Raw genomic sequence first — 16,489 nt, 5'->3', positions numbered from 1 at the left:
TCTGTCATTTCCTGACTTGTTGATTTTAGCCATTCTGACTGGTGGGAGGTGATATCTCACTGTGGTTTTGATTTGTATTTCCCTGATGCCGAGTGATATGGAGCATTTTTTCATGTGTCTGTTGGCCATCTGGATGTCTTCTTTGCAGAAATGTTTGTTCATGTCCTCTGCCCATTTCTTGATTGCATTATTTGTTCTTTGGGTGTTGAGTTTGCTAAGTTCTTTATAGATTTTGGACACTAGTCCTTTATCTGATATGTCGGCAAATATCTTCTCCCATTCTGTCTTGGTTTTTGGTTTTGTTAACTGTTTCCTTTGCTGTGCAAAAGCTTTTGATCTTGATGAAATCCCAATAGTTCATTTTTTCCCTTGCTTCCCTTGCCTTTGGTGATGTTCCTAGGAAGATGTTGCAGTGGCTGAGGTCGAAGAGGTTGCTGTCTGTGTTCTCCTCAAGGATTTTGATGGATTCCTTTCTCACTTTGAGGTCCTTCATCCATTTTGAGTCCATTTTTGTGTGTGGTGTAAGGAAATGGTCCAATTTCATTTTTCTGCATGTGGCTGTCCAATTTTCCCAACACCATTTATTGAAGAGGCTGTCTTTCTTCCATTGGACATTCTTTCCTGCTTTGTTGAAGATTAGTTGACCATAGAGTTGAGGGTCTATTTCTGGGCTCTCTATTCTGTTCCATTGATCTATGTGTCTGTTTTTGTGCCAGTACCATGCTGTCTTGATGATGACAGCTTTGTAATAGAGCTTGAAGTCCGGAATTGTGATGCCACCAACTTTGGCTTTCTTTTTCAATATCCCTTTGGCTATGCAAGGTCTTTTCTGGTTCCATATAAATTTTAGAATTATTTGTTCCATTTCTTTGAAAAAGATGGATGGTACTTTGATAGGAATTGCATTAAATGTGTAGATTGCTTTAGGTAGCATAGACATTTTCACAATATTTATTCTTCCAATCCAGGAGCATGGGACATTTTTCCATTTCTTTGTGTCTTCCTCAATTTCTTTCATGAGTACTTTATAGTTTTCTGTGTATAGATTCTTAGCCTTTTTGGTTAGGTTTATTCCTAGGTATCTTATGGTTTGGGGTGCAATTGTAAATGGGATTGACTCCTTGCTGCCCACTTTATTTCAGGTCTAAAATGAGGAGCATCTTCAAGATCAAATGGAAAACTGTTGAGAAAATAGCAGGCAAAACAGACTGGTTGACATCAGCGCAGGAAACCTAGAGGTCAAGGGAAACCAGCGAGCTGCTTTGACAGCAAAAAGTAATTGTTTTGAAGTCTCTCTCCATTCCCAGAACTTATCAAAGTGAAGGATGGATGACTATTTCTGTGAACCTGATGTGGCCCAAATGGGAGAGAATCTAAGACCACCATAACTTTGATTTTTACCCAGGAGAATCACGTGGGAAGTCGTTGGGACTCCAACAGAGTGAGCCTTAGAAGGGCAAATCACCTGACAACCTGGGCTAAAGAGGTGCAAGACCAGAGAAAGAGAATGCTTTGCCAAGTACTTGAAAGCCCCTACAGAGAGGGGCACACTGATGCCTCCAAGGAATTGAGGAAAGCACCCACAAGACAAAGAGACATGTTTAAGCATTACCTGGATCAACAAGTGTGAAGGTAACATATGCTGTTTATCAAGTATATTTCTCTTCCTCTTTCTTCCTCCCTTCTTGTGCTTTAACCCTAGAAGGGTCTGCAACAATAGGTGAGGAATAAGGTAACTTAAGAATGAAACTTCCACATAATCTTTCCCATTGACAGGTGGCAGGCTTATGGAAAGGTCCAGCTTTTGAATGAAGACTGAAGTATTTATGATAATTTTGTATTTTATATGTTGTGACATATAATATTCATATTATATAATATCTAGTAATATAAATGTATATTGTATAGCTATAATCATTTCTATATTAGTCAGTGATTTTTAGGTTACTGAATTAATACTGTGTCAAATACTTTTCCTATGAAAGAATGATCAGGGGGCGCCTGGGTGGCTCAGCCATTAAGCATCTGTCTTCTGCTCCGGTCCTGATCCCAAGGTCCTAGGATCAAGCCCCGCATTGGGCTCCTTCCTCAGCAGGAAGCCTGCTTCTCCCTCTCTCACTCTCCCTGCTTGTGTTCCCTCCTTGCTTTGTCTCTCTCTGTCAAATAAATAAAATCTTAAAAAAAAAAAAGAAAGAAAAGAAAAGCAGAAAAAGAAAATGATCAGAAACTTTCCAGAGTTCAGTTGCAGGGGATAAATCTTAGCTAACTGCATAAATTGTTAAGGGAATGTGAGAGACCAAAAAGAAATTTTTGATTACACACTAGGAGTTGTGTTTGCTCCAAGTACTAGTTATTACTGTTACTGTTCTTAATCTATAAATAGCTTTTGTTACCATTCTTGATTCTGAAGCTTTGTTCCTCAAAGTGCACTCTGTTTCCTATCCTGTAGTGTTCCAAGATGCTGGGGTGGGGAGAATTTATTCTACTCACTTTTTGATGGGGAGATTAGAGAAACTTCCTGACTTGAGTAGGAGACCAAAATTGTTATTTTCCCCTCACTTACTTCTGATAAAAGTTCCTCCCTTGATCAAATAAACTCTATCCAGAACTCGCCCTCTGAGCCCTCTTTTCTGCTAGGCCTCAACCTTGGCCTGTAAAGACTTGAATAAACACTAACACACTTTCTAACAACTTAAGACTGCATTCTCAGCATGACCCTTGCTCCTCTTGAAATGGCCACCTGAGAAAACTCAAGGCTGCTAAAAGAATTTAATGTCTGTTTCAGCTACCTTCTGAAGGTAGAGCCCCTGTTTCCCAGGCTCTGTGGGAGGCTAGGAGCCTTAAGTGAATGAGCACCAGTTGGCAAACCCCGGTGGGTTTCAAATAAAACAACCCCTTCCTGCTTTTTGACATTTTTCACTTCTTGATTCTTCTGAGCCCCTGCTCTCACTTCCTCCCCCCGCCTTTTTTTTTTTTTTTTTTTTTTAATCGCTGTCCCTTTAAAACACCCAGGCACCTCTGTATAAATTGAGTTCAGTTCACACTGGACCCTTTTCCCTATTGCAAAAGTATATTACTGATTAAAATCTGTCCTTACCATTCTAGCTGGTGTCTGGCTTTATCTTTGACACTTTTGACACCATAAAATATTTTTTGTCTATTTGCACCAGAACAGAATAGAATTTTACAGTTTGATCCAGTCTGTTCCAAACAAGTGTTATTGAAAAACTTTTCTGGGAAAATGTATCTAAATTTGTAAGAAGAAAAAAATCCCTTTCAAAGACACTCATTAAATAAAATCTAAATCCTGTTTTTATTTTTTTCACTTTTTTTAAATTAAGTTTTTAAGTATAGATAACACGCAGAATTATACTAGTTTTAGGTGTACAATATAGTAATTGAACAATTCTATACATTGCTCAGTGTTCATCATGTTAAGTCCACTCCTGAATCCCTGTCATCTATTTCACTCACACCGCAACCCCTCTCCACTATGCTGATGGTCAGTTTTGGTTTCTGTATAGCTAAGAGTCTGTTTCTTGTAAGCTCTGTTTTTAAATTGAGGAACTTTTCAGGGGCCTCTAATTTTCTAATGGGCTTTGTGTATCAAACTTCCAAATGGAAGATTTGGAGTACAACATTTTCTTAACATATATGACCACAGAACCCTGGGTTTTTAGAGCACCAATCCCCAAACATACCAGAACTAAATTTCTAAGGCAAATGCTTTTTTGAAAATACCAGCTGAAGCATTTCAAATCTACCATCTGCTAATTACACTTATAGCTTCTTTGTCTTGCAAATTATAGAAATAGTAGATCATGGTCAGTTTTCTCACTGTGAAAATTTTACCATCTTATCAGAATCATCCCATGTGTACTTGTTAAAAATGCAAATTACTGGGCCATGCCCCAGGTCCGTTGGATTGGTATCACTGGGAACTCCAGTGGGAGGTGGAATGTGGAATCAGAATTTTGACGGTATCTCATATTGGATTCTTATCTACACGAAAGCTCAAGAACTCAGTGAAGAATATTATCTCTGGCTGCTCTTTCAGAATCCACTACTAAAATCGTTCCCCAAAGTTTACAGTTTCTTTGGAGTTTCTATTTTCCTTCCCAAGCCATAAACTGCAGGAAGAAGTTAAAAGCTACTTAAATTCTTTCTACATGGAGAGAAAAATTCCAGTGATTAATTATTCCCACTCAGTAGGTGCTAACTTTCCACTGTGCTCTTAAAGAAGAAACATTTCTTCCTCCCAAGTGATATTTCCAAGGGTGTTTGCTGGCTGTGTTACTTGAAAACTAAATATAGTGACACCCTCCAGCCACTCCTTAAAAATTTGTATCGACTGCAAACTGACTCTGTAAGCAGTAGTAGTAAAAACTTATTTTTTAAAAAATATAGAGTATCTTCTTTAATCATGCTTTTGAAGTTTAGATTTAGGTTGACTTTATTTACTATCCCAGGATTTAGAGAAAGATCAATCCAACCACTTTAATTTTTTAAATCTGGAGTAGTTTGGTTTCTACAACCTTTCCAAGTCAGATGGGGTGTTTTTTTTTTAATAACTTTTTTTATTTTTGTGAAGATTCTCAAGTTTAATTTTCTACTCAGTATAGAAAAATCAGATATGTATCAACTATGTAGATTAAAATGAAACCTCTTTAAACACCTTTTGAAATCTTCTATTTGTATACTTTGCAAAATAATCTGTTCCCCGTTGGGGATATGGGCTGTGGAAGAAAATGCTTCTTGGGGTTCTAGAACAGAGGCGCTTACGAGCCTAAGCTGAAAGAACAGTCAGTTTGAGGAGAACGGTTTTATGTGTAGCTCTGGGTTTTTAAAAAACTGATTAAAAGGAAGAAAAACAAAAGGAAGCTAAGTAGAGAAGTTCCTTCTCTTCTATGCAAAGAACTTAACAATAGTATATAAATCTATAGTTCTCAAACTTGAGTGTGCATTAGAATTCCCTGAAAAGCTTGTTAACACAGATTCCTGCCCCCCTCCACCCACCGGGGGGTTCTGATTCAGGAAATCTGGGATAGGGCCTGGGATCTGATGTCTCTAACAGATTCAAGGGTGATCTGATCCTGCTGGTCCAGGAACCATACATTATGCTTCCAAATGCGCATGTGCTTTCTATCTCTTCCAAGTGAGCTGAAGGAAGGAAAGAACTTGGGAAAGAAGAAAAAAACCCACAAGGAAGCCTGTGATCAGCATCTTGAAAAGTTGGCTGTCACAAACTTAATTTCTTAGAGGCATTATCTGTTGTTGCTCTTTTCAAGCAGAGTCCTTGTCCCAATGTAGGATTCAGTCTACCTGGATGCAATTTTTATTATTATTATTATTATAAATGGGATGCTATAACAAAGAAACAGTAAAGGACTGTTGAGTAAAGTAGCAGAGGTATTTAAAAGTTGCTCTGAAACATGATTTTAAATGTATTGGTAACATATGTGTTCCCTAATATTAAATAACTGTTTATATTAATAATGGATGGAAAACATATGTTGGGAGATCTGTGGAATGTTGAACAAAAATACTTATCTAAATTATATTCTAATTATCTAACTTATATTCTATATTTTGTAGGACAATCTCTGGTTAATTTTTTGGAAGATGTATCCCATACACTTTATGGGTTACAACTCTAAGCCCCAAACTACCAAGTACCAATAGACACTAACAAACTATTTTTTTAAAAATTTATTACTAGTTAATGTATATTTCTTCTAAAATCCCTCTCAAATACAACATGAAATGATAAATCCTCTCTTATGCCCCCTCAGCCCAAATCCTATGCTCTCATCCAGTGATGATGGTTTTAGCAGCTTTCTATAAAATAGGCCCTGCATTGCTGAGTTCCTCACTTGGTGGCTAATATGTCAGGATTCTTTTCACCTTGCTTCTGGGTCTAAGTAGTATTCTCTCTCCTGTATTTGAATTATTCATCTCCGAATTTGAAAGATTCATCTAGGACTTGCACACTCAAAAAGAGTTAAATTCTGAACATTAAGGTATAATGAAAGAGCCTACAGGATAATTTAAATACACCATTAACTGGCTAATACGACAAGAAATTCCAATCAACCTTTATCAGTTGCATCTCTCTTCAATGACCCTTCAACTCACTTTCCTTTAAACTACTTTGAGCTGTAGAACTACTTTGCAAATTCTCCTGAGGAATGTAAATGGCTTGCATTTTCAGTCACCCCTTGACAATTTTCATTCACTATTTAACAGGCAATTATCTGACCATCCAGAGTTACAAATAACTCTCCAGGAGAATGAAGTGTCCTTTGAGTTCAGTGAAGAGGTGCGAATCCATATGCCTATAATATCCATGATTTTAGTCCTGTACTTCACTTTTCTCCTTCAAGCCTCTTCACCCAGCTTTCTCTCCTGATCTTCTGAGTGTGACAAGTATATTAATAGTACAACATCTCCCAAGAACTGGTAAATCATAAATTGTTTGAGAAATTGTATATAAAACGTTGAATCTCTAAGTCATCACTTAATAAAATTATGCATCCTGCACCTTAGAACCATGGAATAAATGTCTTCTGCTCTGAAGGATAGCATAGCAAAGCTTACTTTCTTAATATTTAGTCCAATTAACCAAGTATTTACTGAACACCTTTACTTTTCTAGGTCTCTTTTAGACGTAAGCAGCCTACAGAGGTAAATAAAATGGTAAATTTAAATACATACAATTAAAAGGGAAAATAGAAATACATTCACAGAGATTATATTATAATTGTTATGATTAAAGTCTAAGAGAGGTTTGGATAATGTACATGGGAAGATAAAGGAAGCGGTACAAGAAAGAAATTTTTTTTTAGATTTATTTATTTATTTGAGAGAGATAGAGAGCTTGTACCTGCATGCAATTAGGGAGAGGGTCAGAGGGAGTGGAAACAAGTAGACTCCCTGCTAAATGGGGAGCCCAGTGCAGCATTCTATCCCAGGACCCTGAGATCATGACCTGAGCTGAATTACAGAGTGCGTTGTTTAACTGACTGAGCTACCCTGGCACCCTGGAAAGAAATAATCTCTAAATAGCTTCTTCATATTCCATTTAACTATGGTCAGTCACCACTAAATCAGTACGTTTGGCTTATTCTTTTCATTGAAAGTTTTTCTGATAACCAAATAAGACTTAAAGAAGAAAAGTATATCAAGTAACTGCTAGCTTAATTCATTTTCAGTTATATATAATTATATCCATGCAGTTATATAATCTTTTAAATCCCCCAAATAGTTCTATAGAATATGTATTATTTATCTTAATTCTTGTGTTTTTTTCTATGCCCTGACTTATCCCATATCTACTTTTCCCTCTGATTGATTTAAGTGATAAGAATTACAACTTTGCTGTTTATCTATATACTTGTAAGCCTATGATAGAGTAAAATGTGGGAATCCAGGGAGAATTTCGTGGATGACAGATTAATAAGGAGATACGAGAGCAGTTAAGAAAGCAACAACAACAAAACTCTGTATCAGAAACTGTATGGAAGGAAGCCTGCTCATTTCTGTTTCTTCGGATACAATTAGGACTCACCCACTTCCTGCTTCTTTTCTTTCCCTGGAACCAGTCTGTCATTTTCAATCTCTTCTCTCTCTTTCACGTGCACACGTATTCAGTTGCTATACCACCTCTAGCCCCGCCCACAGATCTACTCAGTATATTTATTAAAAATGCTAAGGAAAGTTTTCTTCAAAAATTGAATTCTGAAATTTGAATGCAGCTAGTAGGTGATAGTCTAAAGAATATAGGAATTCTTTTTTTGAGAATGAAAATAAAAATGATCGAATTTAAATGGAATTTTTAAATTTCCCTCAAATCTACATGAAAAATAACAGATTCCTAACTTTTAAAAACTTCCATTAATTCTTGAATTCAGTTGGTGATGTTTTGTGTGTTAACCTAGTTCTTTATCTTTCATCAGACTACTTTTGCCATCCGAGTGTTGTGATTTCTCATTCTGCCTTTTACCTTCCTCTTTTCTATGATCCTGAGATATACTTTGACTTGGTCCTTGCAGGTATCCTAAATAAGTTAAGTTTAACTCCTTATTACTATTCCTTGATTTGCCCAATGAAAATACATTAATTACCACCAATTCTCTTCTACTTTTGCCATTAGGATGAGTTTTTATTTTTGTAAGCCAGCCAGTATTAACTCTATATAGTACATTGAGCCTTTTTGTCAGTGAGAGTGGCATCAGAGGCACTGGGAAAATTTATAAAAAGTAATAAATGGACAGACTATTGTTAAAAAAAAGAGCTGTTTCTACTTTCAACTTCTATAGCTCATCTGTTGTATTCTAATTAGGTGTCTGAGGATTTAAAATGCAATATCAGGATTTAAATGATGAAGCATTTTTGGTTAAGTAAGTCTCTAAAAGCCCTACAAATTCTTCCCCAAACTGATTCTTAGTTGATATAGCTTATTATATTTCATTAATATATTCCATTCTGATGCTAATGAGTCAGTTGATTAGAAACCCCATTCCTGAACAGGGTTGCATTATGACCTTCCTGGGCCTTAAGCACCTTTGCTCTGTGGGCCCCTTTCTCCATCAAAACCCAAATATGCATATATATTATATATACATTATTACACACATGTGTAAAATTAAAATATGCTTTATATATATTAAAAGTAAATTTTATGATTGATTGTTTTGCTATAAAGATAACTACAGTCCAGTCTGTGTTAAAAATTTGAACATTTTTTTCATCTCTTAAGAGTTCATTTTTTTCCTTCTAATTAAAAAAAATAAAAAGTAAAATATTTTCATATACCCTCAAAGTATGGTGTGCCATAGGCACTGTGCCTGCTATGCCCTGCTGTGCCTACTGGGTAAGTCAGATCTGCTCCCAGGAATCTCCAGGGCTCTTTCCTTATATCTTCCAAGTCTTTGCTTCATTGACATCTACCTTGACCACACTATTTATTTTTTTTAAATTTCTTTTTTAAGATTTTATGTAGATATCACAAGTAGGCAGAGAGGGAGGCAGAGAGAAAGAGGAGGAAGCAGGCCTCAGCTGAGCAGAGCCCCATGCTGCGGGGCTCCATCCCAGGACTCTGGGATCATAACCTGAGCCGAAGGCAGAGGCTTTAACGCACTGAGCCACCTAGGCGCCCCTTGACCATACTATTTCAAATTACATATTCCCCTTACCCTAACACTTCCCATCTTCCTTACCTTGTTTTTTTTTTTTTTCTGTGTTTTTTTTTTCCCCTATCACATGGCACCCTGTATTGTACTGAATCGTAATATTGATTTGTTACTTATGTTTGTCTCCCCCAACTAGAGTGTCGGGTCCCATGAGGGACCTCATGGATAAGGTCACTGTTGTTTCTCTCTTCCCTGAGCAGTGCATGGCTTTGAGTAAGGACTCAATAATTCTCTTTTTTGAAACAGGGAGGTAATGAGTCTTTGATTTTTTTCCTTTGTGTTTTTAAAAATTCCATTTTATTTTTTGATGGCCCCAGAAGCTAAGGGAGGAGTGTTTTCCCATACCAATGGACATATGTCTAATATGGGGGTGGTTTTAAAGGATGCACTAAAAATTATCTACTGCTTTAAAAACTTAAAAAATAATAAAAATGTCGTATCAGTCGTCAGTCTTGATGCCTCTCTCTAAGGTTCTCATAATTTCAAATTTTCTCTGAAGGCTGTAGTTAAACTTTAAAGTACTAGGCCCTTTTCAGAATGTAAGTATAGTTTTAGCCAAATCCAAGCCATAATAACATCATAGTATCTAAAAAACAGAAGTGAATATGAATATTTACGTTTATTGTTACCTTGATGAGAGAGAGAAAGAAGAAAAAAGATGAGGAAAACAGTATTTTTTTCAGCCCTATTAAGTGCTGGGCACTGTTAGCCTCTTTATATATAATTTCTTGAATTTTCAAAACAGTTCCGTGAAATAGGCATTAGAATGCCCATCTCTAAAACAAGGAAGTATGTTTAGATTCTATTCTACATTACAGAATTTGCCTGAGAGCACACAATTGGGAAAGATGAACTGGGATCTACACCAGTGTCTATTGGGTTTCACAGCTTGAGTACTTTCAATTGTATCTTGTCACAAAGAGCATTGTAAATCCTGTTTAAAAAAAAAAAAAATGGAAAGGATCTTGGGGAAAATGAGAAGCTGTGGAAGGATTGCTTAATTTAGAATAGCATTGTGTTTTATAGGGACTTTGTATCATTCATTTCTAGAGCAAAGAAGAACAGCAAGTGGTTACAAACTAATGTGACAACCTAATTGGGTATTGTCAGTGGACTTTTCAGTTTATTTTATGGAGAAGAATTCCTGTTCACCAGTTTCGTCATGAAGCTTCCTTTATTATTCCTGTTGATGACATATGACTCAAATCAAGTCTGACTGATAATGGCTCCAATGTATTGAGACAAATCTCCTGCTATTAACTTATTTCTCTTAAACATATTTGTATCATCTGTCCCTGTGTAGATAACCAGTCTTCATGTAAAGAAAGAGAGTAGATTATCTGAAATCATCACATCTCAATTGATTACAAATATCTCCATTAGAGCTAAAAATTGTATATTTCTCCAAACTTTATTTTCTTTTTTAGATAACATCTAATGTTCTAATTTCTTGTGGCATGAGCTTTACCAGATTACCAGATTACCAGATTTGGCACCTTGGAAGCCATGACAGGTTAGCATAACTATACTAAAAGAGTTTAAAAATGAGTTTAAAAACCATGTTAGTTTCGGACTCCTGGGTGTCTGGGTCAGTCAGTTAAGCATCTGCTTTTGGCTCAGATCCTGATCCCAGGGTCCCACATCCCATTAGGTTCCTTGCTCAGCAGGGGGCCTGCTTCTCCCTCTGTCTACCCCCCACCCCACCGATTGTGCTTTCTCTCTCTCTCATTGATAGATAAATAAATAAATATCTTTAAAAATAATAATAAATAAATAAATAAATAAATAAATACTGTGTTAGTTTCATGTAGAAACAGAATAAATATTTCGGAGTCATTTCAATGTAGTATTAGTAGTGAGGACATGCGGGAGTTAGACTTGACACTAGGAGGAAGCTTTGTAAACATGCAGTGAACACCATTTTTTCATGGATTGATATATGCATATATATCAAACATCTATGGAATATCATAACCTGCCAGACACCTATTTTAAAAATAATGTCCATAGAGGCTAAGTACTTGTTCTGAATAGAAACTTTGAAAGACCAGTCAGGACCAGAAGGTGTCAAGTGTTCTTTGCATCTCCCTAGGCATCAGTAATCAGGTTCACTCTATTTTTCTAAGGGAAATAATTCAGAGAATTCTGTCTCCTTCCTTTATGGAGACATCTATTTTTATATTTGTCCAACTTGGTATGTTAGAAGGATTGCAGGTGGTAGAATAAGGAATTCCTAAATTTGATCATTTTCCAGCACTTGTTAGCCATACAACCTCATGTTTGGTAAGCCTAGTTTTCTTATTTGTCAAATTAGGATAAAAATTACCTGTAGTGTTGTTATAAAAAATTAAAATTAATTTGTATAAAGAAATATAGAGTATGAATCATAGTAAGTGCTTAAAACTTGGCAACTGTTATTTTTACTATCCATTTGATTCATTTCCGGGTTGTTTTCTGAGTTCCAAGTCATATCACTAATTCTTTCATTACATCCTTTAAGGAAGACCTTCAAAAAATAAAAAGACAAGTAAAAATAACAAAAACTCAATCTGTTTAATTGAATATACAGAAGAAAAGGAGACAATTTCTATTCAGATAGTTTATAAATATTGTCTATTCTTAATTATCCCCAGTATCAGCAGCTGGTACTTAGGTTATGGAGAGTAAAATGGAAAAAGAAAGAAACCTCAATTCTTTTTGCTGTCACAGTAAAGAATTAAAGCAGCAAAATGAAAGTAAAGCAGAGCAAAGTTTTATTGAAGTACACTCCAAGGGAGGGGTGGGCCACTCAAGAGAGACAAAAGTGCAGGAAACTCCAAGGGGTAGGTATGTCAATTTTTTTTTTTTTTCTTTCAGGTGGGTCCTAGGGTTGCAACATTTGAGGGACAGGCCTGAATTACATCATAATTAGCCAACTATGCTTGTCCTTTCCCCAGATGTATACAAAATGCCTGCACCAGCTAGGAAACCACATTATTTCTATTCTAGAGACACAGGTCAGTTAGACAAGTAGCTGCTGCTTTCTGCACAAGTGCAACAAGCGCAACACACTTAACTCTTCCTCTGCTGGGATGTTGCAACAGTAAAGGAACTTCTAGGTGGGTGGAATGGGGTGGTCCCTGGGCTGTCCTAGGTTGAAGCTCTCCCTCAGGACGTCTAACTTCATCACTCATGTCTGGCTTCCTGCCTAACATTTATTTCATTTATCAATTTATCAGAAATTTACTGAGAGCCTATATGAACCATGTTTAGGATTGTGTATACAAGATAATTCTACTGGCAACATCCTTGTGCTGTAATGGGGGCATTCTATCAGCTTGAGAAAAACAATGCAAATAAAATACAGTATGATGTCAGTGTTGATCATATATGTGCTGTTAAGAAGAAAATAAAATAGGATAATGGTATAGAAAGTGATAGCTGCATGGAGAGAGAGGGTACCTTGGAAGCCTTCTCAGAAGCAGGGACATTTGAGTATTCATAAATAAAGTGATATCTACAGGATGCAATATGTGGGAAAGAGTGTTTCTGGCAGAGGAAATATTAAATGCAAAGGTCCAAAGGTAGAAACATGCTTGTTGCCAGTGCAAGCTAGAAGGGATGAATGGCAGGAGAGAGGTCAGAAAAGGGGGGTCAAGGGCCAAACCCAGGGTTTCACAAGTCCATGCTGGCCTAGGATGTTAACAGTTAGAGCTTATGTCATCTCAGTTGGACTTGGCACCCCTACCACTCGCCCCAAACACTATGTTTTCAAAGTTAACTACTCTGGAAAAACAGCCCAACTGCAAAGTCACACAGTAGGAATATGCAAATATGCAAAATACTAGAGGGGAAGCATGACAGGAAAGGGAAACAGCATGCAAGAAACAAAACCTGTGCTCCAAGAAAATATCCAAAGAAAAAGAAGGAAATTCTTTACGTGTTACTATGGAGATGAATCCAGTTAAAACAAAATGAGATTCTTTAGGGTGATTGAAATTGGAATAAGCAAACACTGATACAGAAATAATAAATAAGAGAAAGAGCAAGGAACAAAAATGGAGGTAAAACTGAAAATAATGACACAGAGGATAAATTAGAAATAGAGTGAATACAGAGAGAAGGAAAAGACAGAAGGGAAATATTTTAAAGCCAATCGAGAAAATCCATGAACAGAGAAAGATGAGCTAACAACAGTGTCCCCTGAAGAAGAGACTCTCACAAATGGAACAGGAAAAAGAAATAGCTTCCAAAATTTTAAACAGAAATTTTTCATTAAAGGAAGAAAACTGATTCAGCAAATTGAGAGAAGACACTACGTTTCAGGAAAATATGAAAAGACAATGTTGAGTTATGTTCTATAGCATTATTTATTTAGCAACAACAGAAAAGAAAAAAAGTGTACTCAACCAGCTATGAAAAACCTTGGAATGATGGGAGAAGTTCAAGCTAACTAACATGAGCCTTGTGCTCAGCAACATTCAGTGCCAGAAAATAACAGAACAATACCTCAGAGGTTCAAAGCAGTATGTCAGGGATCTAAAGACAAATGAAATATCCATATGCATTTAAAAAATAGACAACCATTCTTAATAGAAGAGTAAAAGAAATGTAGCCCCCTTGAACTCTTCTTGAAAACAACACTTGAAATCTAGCAAAGATTAAAACAAAGAACTTAGAAATGAAGAGCCATGATTAAAGAATTGATTGTGGGTACTGATTTTAAAAAATAGAACCAATCTGGGCACCTGGGCGGCTCAGTGGGTTAAGCCACTGCCTTCGGCTCAGGTCATGATCTCAGGGTCCTGGGATCAAGTCCCGCATCAGGCTCTCTGCTCAGCAGGGAGCCTGCTTCCTCCTCTCTCTCTGCCTGCCTCTCTGCCTACTTGTGATCTATCTCTGTCAAATAAATAAATAAAATCTTTAAAACAAAACAAAAAAACAAAACAAAACAAAACAAAAAAACAAACAAACAAAAAAAAATAGAACCAATCCAGACAATTACAGGATATAGAATAGAATTTAAGTAATTTGAATTTGGCAGTGTAAATAAAAATAATTAAGTTTGAGAGAAAGAAGATGTGTAAAAGATATGATTGCTATTTTCTTCATTTTTTACAGTGGTGAGTAATGGAAATGTAGTTTAAAAAAATAGTTTAAAAATAATTTTAAAAAATAGTAAAAAAAAGAAAAAACCAAAAAACTGATGACAGCCTTTTACTATGTTTGAAAAAAATATCTCCAAACTTATGCCTTTGAAGGATATATTTGCTTTGGTGAATGAGTGGTTTCTAAAGTCCAGCAATGATTTCAATTTTATTTCAGTGTCTTTTTCTTCAGTTAAGTTCAAGCAAAAAGGAATTCAATATTTTGATTTAAATACTTATACATTATGAACCATTTTTATATAAAAGTAATTTACCCATCTATCAAACTATTTTATCTGTGGAGATGCAGAGAATAGTATCTGAAATTCTGTTGAACTAGGATTAATATATGTTATTTCTAATGGGGGAATTTGGGATTCTCTTGTCCTTTAAAAGCACTTTTCTTTATTGCCTACATTCTTTGTAATTAGTCATCACTTTTACAAGGGGAATAGTGACTTTCTTTAAATAAAAGAATCACACACACACATACACACATACCCTTTGAATTTGTTTTGGTGAATTGCCCATTTAAACCTTTTGCACATTTTTCACTTAAATGTTTTTCTCCATTATCTCTTTATAGAACATCTTTTTACGTTTGCTGCAATAACTCATTTTCAGTTATATGTGTTGTCAATATATTTCCTAGTCTTATTTTTAATGATATCTGGTATCTGTTATGTATAAATATATTTGCAATTGGAATGAAATTTGTATTCTGTATTCTTTGGCATTAACTATTTATTAAATTTAAATATATTATGCCTAACATATGCATTTCCTCTATGGTTTATGAATCCCACCTTACCTAAGGATGTCTCTTATAGAAAGTCATATAAAATCTTCCTACACATTCTCATACTATTTTTAGTATTTATACAACCAATTGTACCAAATGTATATGTTTGTGTAAAATGAAAAGTGAACTAGCTGTTTTCTTCCAGATAAACAACCGTCTATGCCAACACTATATTAATTTTTCAAAAAATCCCAGTGAACTGAAATTGTAAACTTTGATCATTTCACATAATTCTGGTTTATATTTCTTGTTCTTCTAACTTATATGCTTATCCCAGTGCTTGATTGCGGCTTCACAGTAATTTTTAATAGCTGGAAAGCAAGCTCCTCTTCAGTATTCCTCATTTTTATCATTTTTATTATTCTCAAAGCTTCATTCCATCATCTACATTTTAAAATATTTTCATCTCGTTCTCTCAACAAAACAAAAGGCATTAAGATTCACAATGGGATTGTATTGCACTTAACAATATTATCTTATTTTATATTTGTTTATATTTAATAAGTTTATTCATATTGGCTCTATGTCTTCTCAGTAAACACATTCTAAACAATTAAAAGACTAGTAATTCCATTTTCCATTTCTGTGTACTGGTAATAAAAAGAAGAGCTATTACATTTTCTATATTTATGTTATATTAATAAAATCATTTTTTTAATCTTTATGCTATATTCTTACAAGTTTAAAGCATTATAGGAACCATTCCTTATCCATCAGACTGATAAAAGTTTTAAGTAATGGTAACATTATCTAGAAACATCTAGTTCTAGTGAGTACTTAAGGGAACAGGCACTCCTGTATATAGCTGGTAGCCTTATGAATTACTCAAGAAGTTTGAGCTTTAGTTATCAAAATTGTTCTGGCTTTAGTTATAAAAATTAGAAACTACATTTATGAGATGCTATTGTTATTATTTTGCTGAAAGTACAAACTAGCCCCAAAAAAGCAAATTAAATAAATAAGTAAATAACTTAAAATTAATTAAAAATTAAAATTGTCTTCATTTATAGATGGAATAATTGTTTACATAAGAAGTTTACAAAAATATACCAGAACTAGTAAGTGTATTTAGCAATATCATATGATATACAGAATACACAGAATATAAACTAGAAATTAACTATTGACCATGATATTTAAAATTTTTACTGGCATAAAAATATAACAAATGCCAAGAAGTAAATGTAATCAATGATGTGCAAAATTCTACATAGTAAACTATAAACTATTGCTGAGGAAAATGTAAAAGATTTAAATAAATGGAGAGATATGCCTTTGTGGATTGGAAAATTCACTATTTTTAAAAAAATGCCCATTCTCCCCAGTTTGGTCCGTACATTGAGTGTAGTCCTAGTTAAAATTTAACAGGC

Source organism: Mustela putorius, unplaced genomic scaffold (genome assembly GCF_011764305.1).
Source record: "Mustela putorius furo isolate JIRA1106 unplaced genomic scaffold, ASM1176430v1.1 tig00003867_pilon_pilon_pilon, whole genome shotgun sequence".
In the NCBI taxonomy this organism is placed as follows: domain Eukaryota; kingdom Metazoa; phylum Chordata; class Mammalia; order Carnivora; family Mustelidae; genus Mustela; species Mustela putorius.
This window is presented reverse-complemented; position numbering follows the sequence as displayed.